Source organism: Andrographis paniculata, unplaced genomic scaffold (genome assembly GCF_009805555.1).
Source record: "Andrographis paniculata isolate CXL003 unplaced genomic scaffold, ASM980555v1 Contig21END, whole genome shotgun sequence".
NCBI classification, from domain to species: Eukaryota; Viridiplantae; Streptophyta; class Magnoliopsida; order Lamiales; family Acanthaceae; genus Andrographis; species Andrographis paniculata.
Genome location: NW_026137502.1, coordinates 1,193,222 through 1,207,334, shown reverse-complemented (window position 1 = coordinate 1,207,334; position 14,113 = coordinate 1,193,222). Strand labels below are relative to the sequence as shown.

Sequence of the window (14,113 nt, the reverse complement as noted above, 5' to 3'; positions counted from 1 at the left end):
TTAGATCTTTCATGAAAAATTGGGGTAGCAGCAATTTGTAAAGCATAATTGTTATCAAAAAATAATTCAATTGCACTATCATGAGATATATGCAAATCTCGGAGCATGCCAACGATCCATGTTATTTCAGTACAGGTTTGTGCCATTGTCCTATACTCAGCCTCAGTTGAGGACCTAGAAACAATGGACTATTTTTTACTCTTGAAAGAGGCTAAGGAGTCTCCGAGAAACACATAAACCCTATTACCGATTTCTCAAAATTGGATAGGACGTCTAATCTGAGTCACAACAGGCTTTAAGAAGCAACTTATCGCCTCTGGAGAACAACAGTCCTTGCCCATGACAACCCTTCAAGTATTTCAGGACTTTGAAAACAACATGCAAATTAGATTCCTTAGGCTTGTGGATAAATTGACTCAAGACTCGAACATAAAATGATATATTAGGTCTAGTTAAAGTAAGGTAAATCAACTTACTAACCAACTGTTGATATACAACAATCAAGCTTCAAATGTTGCTCCATGGGAATCAAGGATGGGTTGTAGGCCAACAACCCAAACTCAGAAATTAGTTCAAGGGTGTATTTTTGTTGAGATAAAACAATTCCTTTATCACACCTGAAAGCTTATATTCCCAAAAAGTAGTTGACAATGCCTAGCTCTTTAATTTTAAATTTATTATTAAGAAATCTCTTGAACTAATCAATTGTCAACATCATTTCCAGTAACAAGAATATTATCAACATAAACTAAAACTATAGCAATCAAATTACCTTCAGCTTTGACAAACAAGGAGTAATTATGAAGTGACTGTTTGAAGCCGAATTCAATCATCGCTGATTTCAACTTCTTATTCCACTGCCTTGGGGCTTGTTTCAGCCTATATAAGGACTTCTTTAAAAGACAATATTTATTTTGAAACATCTCTGGATATCGCTCAAGGGGAACCATATATACATTCTCATAAAGATCACCATGTAGGAAGACATTATTAACATCTAATTGAAAGATTTCCCAATCTCGACTAACATCAATAGAAAGAACACAACGGACAGTTGACATTTTGACAACGGGAGAAAATGTCTCATGAGAATCTATGCCTTTTTTTCAACTAAATTCCTCTGCAAATAATCTAGCTTTGTATCGCTCGATTGTTCCGTCGGAGTTATATTTAATTTTTAACACCCATCTAAAAGCAACAGAATTTTTATCATGAGGCATATCTGTGAGGACCCAAGGTTTGAATCAACTAGGGCTTTCATTTCAAGTTCCATAACCTCTTTCACTTGGGATCAATGATGCCTTCCTTGAAAATTTGTGGCTTAACTAATTTGTCAAGATTAGCGAACATGCACAAGTTCTCACGGGACAGACTACTAAGAAGGCAAAATATGTCACTTAGTGGATATTTAACTGTAGCACTACCTATTGAGACTTGGTAATCATGTAAATAAGAGGGTGGAAAACATTTTCTATTAGAGTGGCGTTTGTTAGGGTGTACCTCAAATATCTCATGAGTTGTTTATGTGAGGTGTTTGGGTTCACAGACTGTATTTATGTTGCTATCATTGGTCACACTCGGTTGTTGATTCAAGTAAGATTCTTGAAAAACCATCCAGAGGTGTTGCTACACAATTTCCTTCGCGAATGTCAAAGAAATCATCATAGGCACTATTAATAGGGCTAGACTTAGGTAGAGACAGATGTGAGTAAACTTTGGAACCAATAGAATGACAACGACTTTCAAACATGAAAGCTCTAGCAATATTTAGAATGTTCGTATGTTTACATTCAACAACACCATTTTGTTGAGGACTATAGGTACATTAAGTTTGATGCACTGTACCAAAATTACCAAACATATCAGCAAGACGAGAATTTAGAAACTCTGTTCCATTTTCAGACCTAAAAATTTTGATAATTTAATCAAACTGATTTATAATAAGTAAGAAATTGTTTCAGGAACGTGAAAACCTTATACTTACTCTCTATGAGGAAGACCCAAGTAGCATGTGAAAAATCATTTACAAGTGTTAAGAAGTACTTAAAACTATCTTTTGTTTTAGTGTGATACGGAACCCAAACATCACCATGCATAAGGGTAAATAAAATTTTTTACTTATGTGAGCTTGGAGGAAATGGTATTATAATTTATTTTGCCATATAAAAAATATTAAAAACTAGTTTTGAAGTGTTAGAAAGATCAATATCTGACTTAAGCATATCAGACACCTCCAAGGAAGGATGTCGAAGGTGAATATGCCATAAGATATAGTTTTTGTCCATTCCGATTGGAGTTGGGACACGACACAGAGGATACTTGGGGGTTGTGTATTATATATAGAACCCCACAGTATTTCGAAGAGCCTATGACACTTCCTTCTATAGTACTTTGAATAACACAAACATCATTTAAAAAATTTACAGCTACAACACCTAGTTAAACAAGTTTCCCAACACACAATAGATTCAAAGTGAAATTAGGGACAACTAAGACATCTTCTAACATGATATTATTGTTCAAACATATGTTTCCATACTCAACTACTATTGTATATTTTCATGTAGGAAGATTAACACGTATAGACCCATTCTTGACAGGTCTAACATCAAACAATACATTTTTATTGGCTACCAAATGATTTGTAGCCTCTGAATCTACGATCCAATTCCTAGAAAACTTGAATTAGACAAATGAGGTGCTGACATGCCTGCCATATTGAGCTGGGGCAAGTCCAAGATTTTTTTTCCTTGTAACAAGCTAATCAATTTATCACAACCTTTAGAAGTTAAAGACATTTTTGAAGAAGTTAAAATAGGTTCAATATTCACACCTTCAACAGATGAGGCATTAGCAACAGTAGAGGCAATTTTAATAGCTCTAAAAGTCTTTTTTTTTTTTTTTTTTTTTATCTAGATAGCCTATTAATTGATAACATCTTTCAATCAAATGGCCAGTACGACCACAATATAAACATGTAAGAGTTGGATTTTCCACATTAGATCTTATAGCTCTTTTTGCAGCAAAAACTGTTATATTTTTAGAAAAAGTTGTTTCACCATATATTTGATTATGAGACTCTTCCTGACTTACTATGTTAAAAGCTTCCATAATAGTTGGATGTGGATTCATAGGAAGTATGGTACTCCTAACAACTAAAAATCTATCACTTAAGTCCACGAGCAAACTCAACATTTAGCATTACACACACAAGGATCAACTGCCTTAATGGCAGTTGCATGATCCCATAGTCGTTTCAACTTTTTATAGTAGGTGTCAACATTGTCATTCCCTTACTTACAATTTGCAATTTTTTTTTTTAAAACTTCATATATATATTGGTACTACTATTTTTCTCATAAGTGTTCTTTAGTTGCCTTAAAATATCTGATGCATTGTACAAAACAAAAGATAGGTATATATTGATTTATTAACATAGTTTAGCAATCAGGACGTGAGAATAACATCACACATATACAATTTTCCAACAAGTTCAAGATCAGTAGGAATATGAACATTGCATTCTACAAAGTTAAACTTATTTTTTCCTTTCAAAGCAATCATTATAGAACTATTCCAAATAACGTAATTCTCATAACTATATTGAGTTACACAGGAAATTAAAGACGTGCTTGATGAATTTGATGGATGCAGATATAGAGAATCTAGGTAGTTTTAGCTAATAAGCAAAGGATTAAAAGACATACCGGAGGCATGACTGGTGAGTTTAGTTATGCTAAGGAAAGAGAAAACAAGACAATCGAAGCAAGTAGAAACTTACCTTAGGACTTTTACTTACCACAAACAGGGAGAAGAATCGAAGAACAACACCTGAGAATAAGAATGAAGGTGTTAGCAAACCTCTGATATACCATGATAAAAATTGAAGAACCAGAGATACAAACTAAAAATAGTTTGGAGTGAGCAACATCTACACTCATTCAAGTATTTATTTGAAATCACTGGTGTACAAAGAGACTAGTTAAGTAGAACTTGTCTAAGATCTCAAATGATCTAAAGTGAGTTACAACACATAAATAAACCAAAGAAACACACTATGTTCATAAAGAAACATTATTAACCAAAACTAGATTTAATCAAGTCATAAAACAGTAAGAGACCTTGAATGATACAAGCATGGGTGGTTACAGAACCAACAAGCAGACCACCACTACCACTGGTTCTTTACTTAACTGTGAATACAAAGAGTAGAGATTGAGTTATGCAGTCACCTTACCAACAACAATTAACCTGTGTAAGGGAAGAAAATGGAGAAAACAAAGTAGAATATAAGAGAGAAGATGATAGCGAATGAAAGTGATAAAATATCAATTACAAGATTAATTAAGGTGAGAGAGAGGCGTAATGGAGTGTTGCGATTCAAGTAATCGCTAGAAGAATAAGTGCTGCGTATGTGTATGTGAGTGAAAATGATGGCGAACGATGCACAATGCGTGGTGATGAAAGTGTGTGGAAGACGTCGATGATGAAGATGATAGAATTAGCTAAGGCACACCCTTCATATATATATATATATGTATATATGCATATATATGTGTGTCTGTGGTCAAGCCCATAAGTAAATAGCATATAAACCTGTTTGGCCCAACAACCCTTAGGCCCAAGCATTAATATTGTCCAATTGTTAATGTAATACAAATTTATTGATTTCAATCTCAAATGTAATATCTTTTAGCACAAAATGGCCATGTTTTCTACGTGGTTTATATGTTTTAATTAAGATTAAGTTCGAATATACATATTTCATTTAGATTTAATTAGATCCAAATTAAGTTATTCATAGAATCTTTCATATTATTTATTTTATTTTAAAAAATTAAAATATATTATACTAATACATAAACGAACCAAAGAAAAGAAACAAAATAAATAAAATTCCTAATAAATATTATTAATACTCTTAACATTATTTTTCTGAACAAATTAGTCAAATAATAAATGGATGTGATATAATACAAATAATTTAATAATTTAATACTATTTACAAATTAATTATAAAGATCATGGTCCTTCGCCTTCGGTGTTGGCTTATTAAATACATCAACACCTAACAAGTAGTCTTTATTCCAAGGGTGAGAAACAACAAAATATGCTATTGTACTACAAGAAGTAGTTTATTATTACGACAAGTCAACAACTAAAAGCTTTTATGGAAGAGTGTTTGCAATGTATTAATACCGTTCATCAAATAGGCATCTGCGAGAATCAATTATACTTCCCACCTAACTGAGATTAGAGCTGATTATCTATGTATTATGGAAAAAATCCTTTGCAAACGACCTATTAATATTGAAAAATTCATCAACTATCATATCACCACGCGAGGTGAAAAATTCCAAAACGCCCTCTACCATACCCATTTGATGGTTGAAATGTGCAGAGAAGCTGGAGTTGAAATCCCATCGAAGAAACCCCTCGCAGATTTAATACCCCTATTACTCTAATGGCGATGGGAAACCCTGTGGTAAAAAAAATACTGTTAATAGAAAAACCTCAACTGCAAGTACATTAAAGGGATCCCCGAAAAAGAAGGCCAAGAAAGCTATAAGAAAATTTCATCATTGCCACTTGTCCTCGGAAGGAGATTAGGCAACAACAAAGGGAGACCACTTCAAAAAATCCACAATTGAATCAGATGACTATGTTACACTAATCTTTGAGAAAGCCCCAACTCATCAAATAAAAAGTAAAAATAAAGTAAGCAAGGATATTGATATGGCAAATATAGCTAAGCTAACAACCAGGAGAACTAAGAGAATTTCCATCCAAGAGTTACAATAAAAAAAGAAAAACTTCAACCAACTCTAGAATCTTAAGTACCACTGGAAGACAGTGATATATATATATATATTTAAAGAAGTTAAGATTTGGTAAGAAATATTTTAGCCAGCCAGAGAAAGAATTGCAAGCTATCCTAGAGAAAACCCGAACTGCACCCGCTTGACTAGACTCATATCAATCAGAACAAGATTTGGAGAAAGAGATGACACGATTGGCGGATGAGGAAAAAGGAATTGAAGAAAAGAAAGTTATGCAATTAGCTAAGTTGGAAAAACCAGAAGAATTGGAAGCAAAGAAAAGAAAGTTCAAAGAGAAAATAAGGGAAGCAACATAGAAGAAGAGAAAGAGAGAGAATGAGGAGAAAACAAGGAGAAATGAGCTGAAGAAGTGCCAACAAGAAGAGGCTGAGCGCGAGGCAAACGTTGAACGACTTAAGAAAATAGGAGATTGGCTGGGTTTGGAGGCAACATGGACTGAGGCCTATAATGAACAACTAAGGCGCGAGCAAAAAGAGGATAAAGTTGTGATGTACATATCCACACCTGTTACCACTTTGCTAGTAAATGGAACCCAACAAACAACAATTACTGCCCCCATATGTTGGATTAAAAATCCAATTGTGGGTTAAATGTAACTATTTGGGCTATCAGTCAGATTAAGCCTATATTAAGTGATCTATAAATTTATTGGGCTTAAATATATTTAGTAAGTGCGGGCCTCCAATGTGCAGAAACCCGGTAAATTATTAATTGGGTGAACAAACAGACCTTGTATGTATTAATTGCAAACAAATAGCAGTACGCAATGTATATCATATCAGTTATGATAAATCGGCCACAAAAAAAATCCAGGCAGATTTAATTTGATCTGATTCCCAAAAATTATTTATAAATCCAAGAATAAGTAGTAATTATCATTAAGAAAAACACTCCATAAATTTTAGGAGTACAATATATGATGATATGGATTCCTTGTCGAAATTAAGAAACACTTTACCAAAAGCGATAAGGCAAAAATGAGTATTCTTCTTAAAAGTCTCATTACCGTGAAATACAACGACAAAGGAAATATAAAAGAGTACATCCTAAACATGTCTAGTATTGCTACTAAATTGAGGGCACTTAAGTTAGACATTTCGGAGGACATGTTTGTTCTATTAGTCTTGCTCTTGAAATTAATTTAATTTCAATTCATAGACACACTTGGGAGTGGATTTTGGTGTAACAACACACATCAGTGTATCTATGCAAGATTATTTTATTGTCGAAATCAATTGATGTTGAAAGATACATCTATATGGGTGACGACAAGAAAGTTCAAGTTGAAGTCATTGACAATTTTAGATTATTATTGAGTACTCGTTATTATTTGAATTTGGATGAGACATTTTTTATGGTACCATCTTCAGTCAAAATTTAATTTCGATCTCTATTTTGAACAAATTCAGTTATTATTGTTCATTCGAATATAAAGTTTTGTCTCTTCCAGAATTCAAAATCGATTGGAACTAGTGCATCATTTGATAATAATAATCACCATTTACTTAATAGTCTGACTTCATATCATGAATTAGTTATTGAACATATTCATATAACTTCCACGATTACAGATCCGCTTAATTAGTAAAGGATTTCCACATAAGTTCTATAATGAACATATTGCTCGTTTGATAATGGAACCATATTTCCATAATTCGGTTTAGTGGGAGCTGATTAGTAATGTTCAAATACTATTAAAGTTACTTTGGTTTACACTGCACAGTTCAGTATTCAATGTTCAATATTCAGTGTGCAGTATTCAGTTGTTCTGAATTAAAGTTAAGGTGGATCAGTTGGAAATAGGCATATTAAGATCACATTACATGAAATTTCCATGCTGTGCATCCGCACTTGATCGAATCTTAGGTTATATTAGTGTTGTGACCACTGATCGGTCCCATTGCGATAAATGCAGTGACGGCCGCTTTGATCCGCATTGACGTGACTAATAGATAAGATTGGTAATATACATTAAGGATCTGATAGCAAAACATTCATGAGCTCATAAGATTATTCAGTGTACATTTACCAAAGTGGGAGATTGTTGGATTAAAAATCCAATTGTGGTTAAATGTAACTATTTGGGCTATCAGTCAGATTAAGCCTATATTAAATGATCTATAAATTTATTGGGCTTAAATATATTTAGTAAGTGCGGGCCTCCAATGTGCAGAAACCCGGTAAATTATTAATTGGGTGATGAGGTCAATTAATAATAAGGGATATAAATAGGGTTGTGATCCCAGGTCTATACGCAACAACCATTACGTTCCATATCTCATCGTGGGAGTAACGGTAGAAACCCTAGCGGTTTTCTCAAGAGGGATTGTGCCATAGGCTTGAAGAACACAAAACCCTCCATTGTTAGCAGATCCGAATTCGACTATGATAATGGAATAAGGTTAGATTTATTTTGCTTTATTTTTATCTCAATTATGATAACACGGTAGATCCTGGGCTTAGGGTTAAATTCCTGGTAAGTTCCAACACCATATCCACACATGAGACTGGTACCAATACTTTGAACTTTTCTCAACTAGATACTATTATTATTCCTATGTTGGTAAAACTGGACGCGATGAAGAGTGGAAAAGTCGAAATCATTGAGGATATTAAGGAAATGAAGGAAAGGTTAAGGGAGAATGGAAACTAAAGTTTCAGCTATCATAAGATATTTCCGGACTTGGATAGCGATGTACTTTAATGTCTGTAATTGAATTGAAATGGGGTAGTTCTGTCTTTTGATTGTAAATGTGATCTTACTTTTGATTGTGTGCTAATTTGAAAAAATCCGAACTCCATCTGAAATCATGGTAGATCATTATGTCTATCATTACACGATCATGTTAGTTGTTAGTTTTAATATTTTTAAAGTAATTTGAAATTGAAATTAGTCAATAATTAGGTTGACTCGCAACACAAGTAATGATTTGAGTGATCAAATAGACGAGCATCCCATTATTTTACCTTTTTCCACATTCATCAAAATTTCATGGTGTTTTTTATTATTATTTTTTTTTTTGCCTTTGCTAAGCTAACTTGTGATGGCATTGGGCTAGTACTTTTTAAAAATGAGTATGACGAATTAGAAATGCAAACGGGGACTCAATATGGTAATAAGAGAGAAAGATAATCAATATGATCATGATAGAAACAATGTCCAAACTCTGATCAAGTAAAAAACATAAATAAAAAAATCGATGAGTGATCAAAAAAATGAGAAAAGAAAAAGAAAAAATAGAGACCAGCACTGAAATGAAAATATTATTATTCAACATGATGTTTGGGAAAAAAATATTTCCAAAATAAAAAAGTCAAAACTTGACAAAACCCACCTTTGGTTTTACAAAATTGCGTCAAATCCCTCATACTTTCAAAACTGCGTCAGACTCCTTATGGTTTCATAAACTCTGCATCTAACCCTCTCTGTCGTTCTTACTTAACGGTGTTTGACCTACATGCACCCAAAGTACGAATAAGTTTCAGAATATCCCTTTCTAAACCTCTAAAATTACAATTATATTTAACTTTAAGGAACAGTAAAAAAATTCTTAGAACCAAAGAAAAACAACTATTTCTGAGTATACTGTTCTTTGAGGTTAAATATAACAAGAATAAATATATTTTTAATTTCAAGGGTTTCTGAGGGGGTTAGACGCCTAGCTTATGAAACCATAAGAGAGTTTGACACAATTCTAGAAAATATAAGGATTTAGCCTAATTTTACGAAACCATAAATGGGTTTTGTGCATTTTTGCCATGAAAAAATAATAAACCACCAAATCAAATGGTAGTCCCCATAGAGAACGAAGTTTGAATGGCCCAAGGGTGTTTGGCCCACCGTTTGATCAGTTTAGCAAAGTTATAAGTTCCAAGGATCGTATTGAATTTTGTGAGATTCTTCCTGAGAACTATCACAATGCTTTTCTATGAGGTTATTTACTGGCACAAACATTTTGTTAGTTATAATTTTGACTGGATATGTTCGAAGATGAACAAAGACTAGTGTGATCAGGTAATAATATTGATTTCAAGCTTGTTCTCTCTATGATTTCTATAAGCATATGTTGCAAATTTTGACTAAATTTATGTTTAATGAAGCTAAAGTATCTTAGAAAATTGCATTTAATCACTTTGTCTCATTTGACAGGCTTTGGTGTTTCGAGAAATTTAGTTGCGTTTGAAGGCATAAAACATGGAAAACTGGTTCACGTGAGAAACATATGACAAGGTCGCGTGTCAAGCAGTCGCAGTTTATGATATCTTTCACGTTGAGATATGAGTTTTTGAAAGATCAAAGAACAAAGAGTACTATGTTTAACTTTGGAATCAGTAGGATTTACGAAAGAATAAATCTGGACCGTTAAAATTAACAATTACTTGGACGGCTGAGAAACATTATACCAGTTGGAAAATTGTAACCCTTAGCCTTTTGGAAGCTCTTCCTACACCTATGTATAGGGGTTAAGTTAAGCTCATTTACAACAATTTTATTAATTGAAAAATATGATCGTATAAAGAGAGCTCAAATCGTTAAGTGCTCATCCAGAAGTCTAGCCAATATGGTTTAGATATGGAAATTTCAAGTCAGCCCGATTTATTTTTATTCTGTTTTTGGGTAGGCCCGACCCAATTTTATGTCGGGCATGAGAGCGTAGGCTCGAGCACGGCCCAATTTAAACTGTTCCGGGCTGGGCCAGCCCAATTTTTAAATTTATTTATTTTTTAAATTTTAAAAATACAAGAACCAAATTATTAAATCATGCATTTATTTTGAACATATCTTCATTTGTTCACATATTTATGAAATTAATTATTTTAAAATTTTTAATTTTACTAAACCGGGGCGGGCTAGGCACAACTGACCTTCATTGAGCCGGCTCTAGTTTAGTTTATCAGTCATGTCGGGCTGGCACAACCCGAAGGTTTTTGGATTTATTTTTAAGACCCAAGTATGATTTTTTGTGCCAAGTTCAGATAGGAATTTCAGACTGTGTCTATTATTTTCAATTCTAGAATGGTTAGCAGCATTTGTGTCAGGAGTCATGTGCTTACCACCTATCTCATTTACTTTATGCACTTAACAATAAATTTACAGTTTTCTTAGTATAAATGTAATGTTCAATTCATAGTGCAAAAATGAATTTCAATTCTTTAGTTAATGATGTATCATTCTTCTTTATATCACCATCATTTGTGGACAACATCAACATAGGATAATTATCTCGTGACGCGAATAGTATGAACTTTGGTTAAAAGTAATTATAATCAAATCTAGTTAGGAGATTCCAAAAGGACTTCACACTACTAGGTCGACCTATGACCCATTACGAAAATGACTCATTGGACATAATTTGATTTAGAATAGTTGGCAGTACGTAGGGAGAGAAGTAATCTCTTACTTAGCCAGTTGCTAGTGTAAAGGAGAATGACTCACATGACCTTTAATAATGAATTCATATTTGAATATTAGCGCAATACTTAAGAATTTAATCTATCTTTTTTTTTCGTGATTACCTTTAGGTCTACTGAACTATAGTGAACGCGATGCGCTTAGTAGATAAAAGTTTTATGTGATCACTTGCATGCAACATCTATTGTACTTTTACTTTCAACAAAATTCAATTTCAAGCTCAGATTCATAAACTTGAACTATTATTCAACTTAAGTTTTCTCTCACATTAATATCTTGAGTTTAACCTGTAACGCACCGGTCAACATAAGAAAAAATTTATTATTTGATGAAACTTTTGAACTATAATGTGACACTCTTTTAATCACTCTAGTTCTACCTCTCATCTAGATTCAACTTAAAAGTAAATATAATTCTTTAAAAAATATCATATCCTATCCACTCTCTATCAACAATTATTGTTCTAGGATGAAGACAAAGTTGAGATGGTGGAAGCAGATCCAACGCATTTCGGGAACAACACAGAACCTTAAAAGCAATAGTGTACTTAAAAATATGGAATTGGTTACGATTATTGATTCCATGGAAACAAAACCTTAGGACCTTTACTAGTTTACATCCTAGATATTTCAAATGATATACATGGCCCAAGGTAAGGTTGAACTCAACAATTGAAGCTTGACATGTCGGTAGCAAGTTATAATTTTAGATGATATACATGGCCTAAGGTAAGGCTGAAACAGTGGCCGACACTCTAATTGCTACACACCAAATCAAGGTCATGAACGAATAGTGGCCTGATAATAATCTTTATCCTATAATAGAAAATTATCCTTCGACAGAAGTTCAAGATCCATTAGATGAAGTGAACCTGGGAGTTGATGCCGAACCATGGATGATTAAAGTAAGCATCATTCTAACATCATATCAGAAACAATGACTCATTGTATTACTAATGAAAAATTCTGACTGTCTAGCATGGTTTTAAAAAGAAATTTCAAGACTTTCTAGGAAATTATTTGAACACAAATTTCTAATTAAAGATCGTTTTCACCCCATAAGCAGCCACCAAGGCATTTTGATCCAGTCATGATGCACAAACTTAAGGCCGAGATTGAGAAACTTTTGGTAACAAAGAACTTGTAGATATTCCGATTAATTGTCAAATATTGTACACTTAGTAAAGAATAATTGCTAACTTAAGATTTGTATAGATCTTAAGAACCTGAACTTGACTACTCTACAAGATGAATATGTAGTGCCCATTGTTCACATGTTGATTGATGCAGTGACGGGATAGGTTTTTAGCTTTACTGAGTGATTATTCTAGTTATAATAAGATATTTATAGCTACGGAAGATGTATCCATAACTTCATTTAGATGTCCAAGCGTTTTAGGCATATACAAATGAGTTGTCAAGTCATTCAACATTAAGAACGGCTATGCTACATACCAACGTGCCATGGATACAATATTTTATGATGTTATCAAACGTAGTATTGAGGTTTACACGAACAACATTATAGTCAAATCATCTACATTTGATTCTCACTTGGTTAATCTTGAGCAATATTTCATTAAGATGCACCATCATAACCTTAAAATGAATTCAACTAAATGTGTTTTTAGCATTTCTATAGGAAAGTTTCTTGGTTTTCTATTTCATGAACGCGACATTAAAACAAATTAAAATAAGGTCAAGGTGGTACATGAAACCAAACCACCAGTAATATAAATGAAATGCAATCCTTGTTGGGCAAAATCAATTTCCTATGCCGTTTTATATCCAATGCCGCAGGAAATATGAAAACTTTAACAAAGCTTTTGTAGATTAAGGACAAAGACAATTTTTTTTTTTTTGGAGTCATGAACAACAATAGGCTTTTGAAAAAATAAAGAAAGCTCTGTCGTCGCCCCCATCCTCGTCCCACCTTGGGAGAACAAGCCGTTGAAGCTATACATCTCGGCTACAAAGTAAATGATGCTGATGACAACAGTAAATGATCCACATACTACTTAAGTAAAACGAAATAGTCACAAGGTTAGATACTCTCAGATCAAAAAATTGTGTTACACCCTAATATATACATGTACAAAGTTGAAAATTATATTTTTCCCCAGGAAAACATTGTAATTTGTGATTTCAATATTATTAAGGCTTCACTCAATCATCCAATTCGCAAAAGATGATTTTTTAAATGAGCGATCAAATTGATATATCTTCTATTTCAAATACCCTGCAATATTTTCTATCGATTCCACGGCTATGGACAATGAATCGGAGAAACTTTCCAGAGCTAACTCCAAAAGAAAACTTGAGAAGAAGCATTCTTAATTGATAGAGCTTTAATCGTTCAAAAACTTCTCCTAAGTCTTGCAAATGGTCATTTTTTTTTCTTACACCGGATTATTAACATAGCACTCTATATTTTTGTGTAGCAAGTCATCAAATATATTTTTTATTGCTCTTTGATAGATTGTCCTTTTACTCTTCAAATTGAATGAAATAACTTTGTAGCAGTACATACCTTTTGGTGTACAAAAGACAGTTAGCTTGTCATCTTTAGGTGCCATACAAATTTGGTTGTATCCAGACGACCTATTCATGAAAAAAAATCGTTTCATGTCCCGTTATCATATCAATCATCAACTCATTTATGGGTAAAGGGAAATAATCTTTCGGGCATGCTTTATTTTAAGTTCCAAAAATCCACATAAACTCGGATTTTTCAATTCATCTTCTTTACAGGCATAATGTTGAAAATCCATATGAGTATTTGACTTCTCGAATAAATCCTACTTTGATGAGTTTTTTGACTTCATTTTGAATTTGAGGGATGAGTTCGGAATAGAATCTTC

The 14,113-nt window shown here is 33.1% G+C and overlaps 1 long non-coding RNA gene across 1 annotated transcript; it reads right to left on the bottom strand.

Annotated features, from left to right (window-relative positions):
- Nucleotides 1-3,715: 3,715 nt before the first annotated feature.
- On the bottom strand, nt 3,716-4,461 carry LOC127245158 (uncharacterized). Its single transcript, XR_007837401.1, has 3 exons — nt 4,337-4,461; nt 4,122-4,193; nt 3,716-3,831 (listed from the first exon to the last, which is right to left on the bottom strand). It is a non-coding gene; the product is annotated as an uncharacterized LOC127245158 (long non-coding RNA).
- Nucleotides 4,462-14,113: the final 9,652 nt, after the last annotated feature.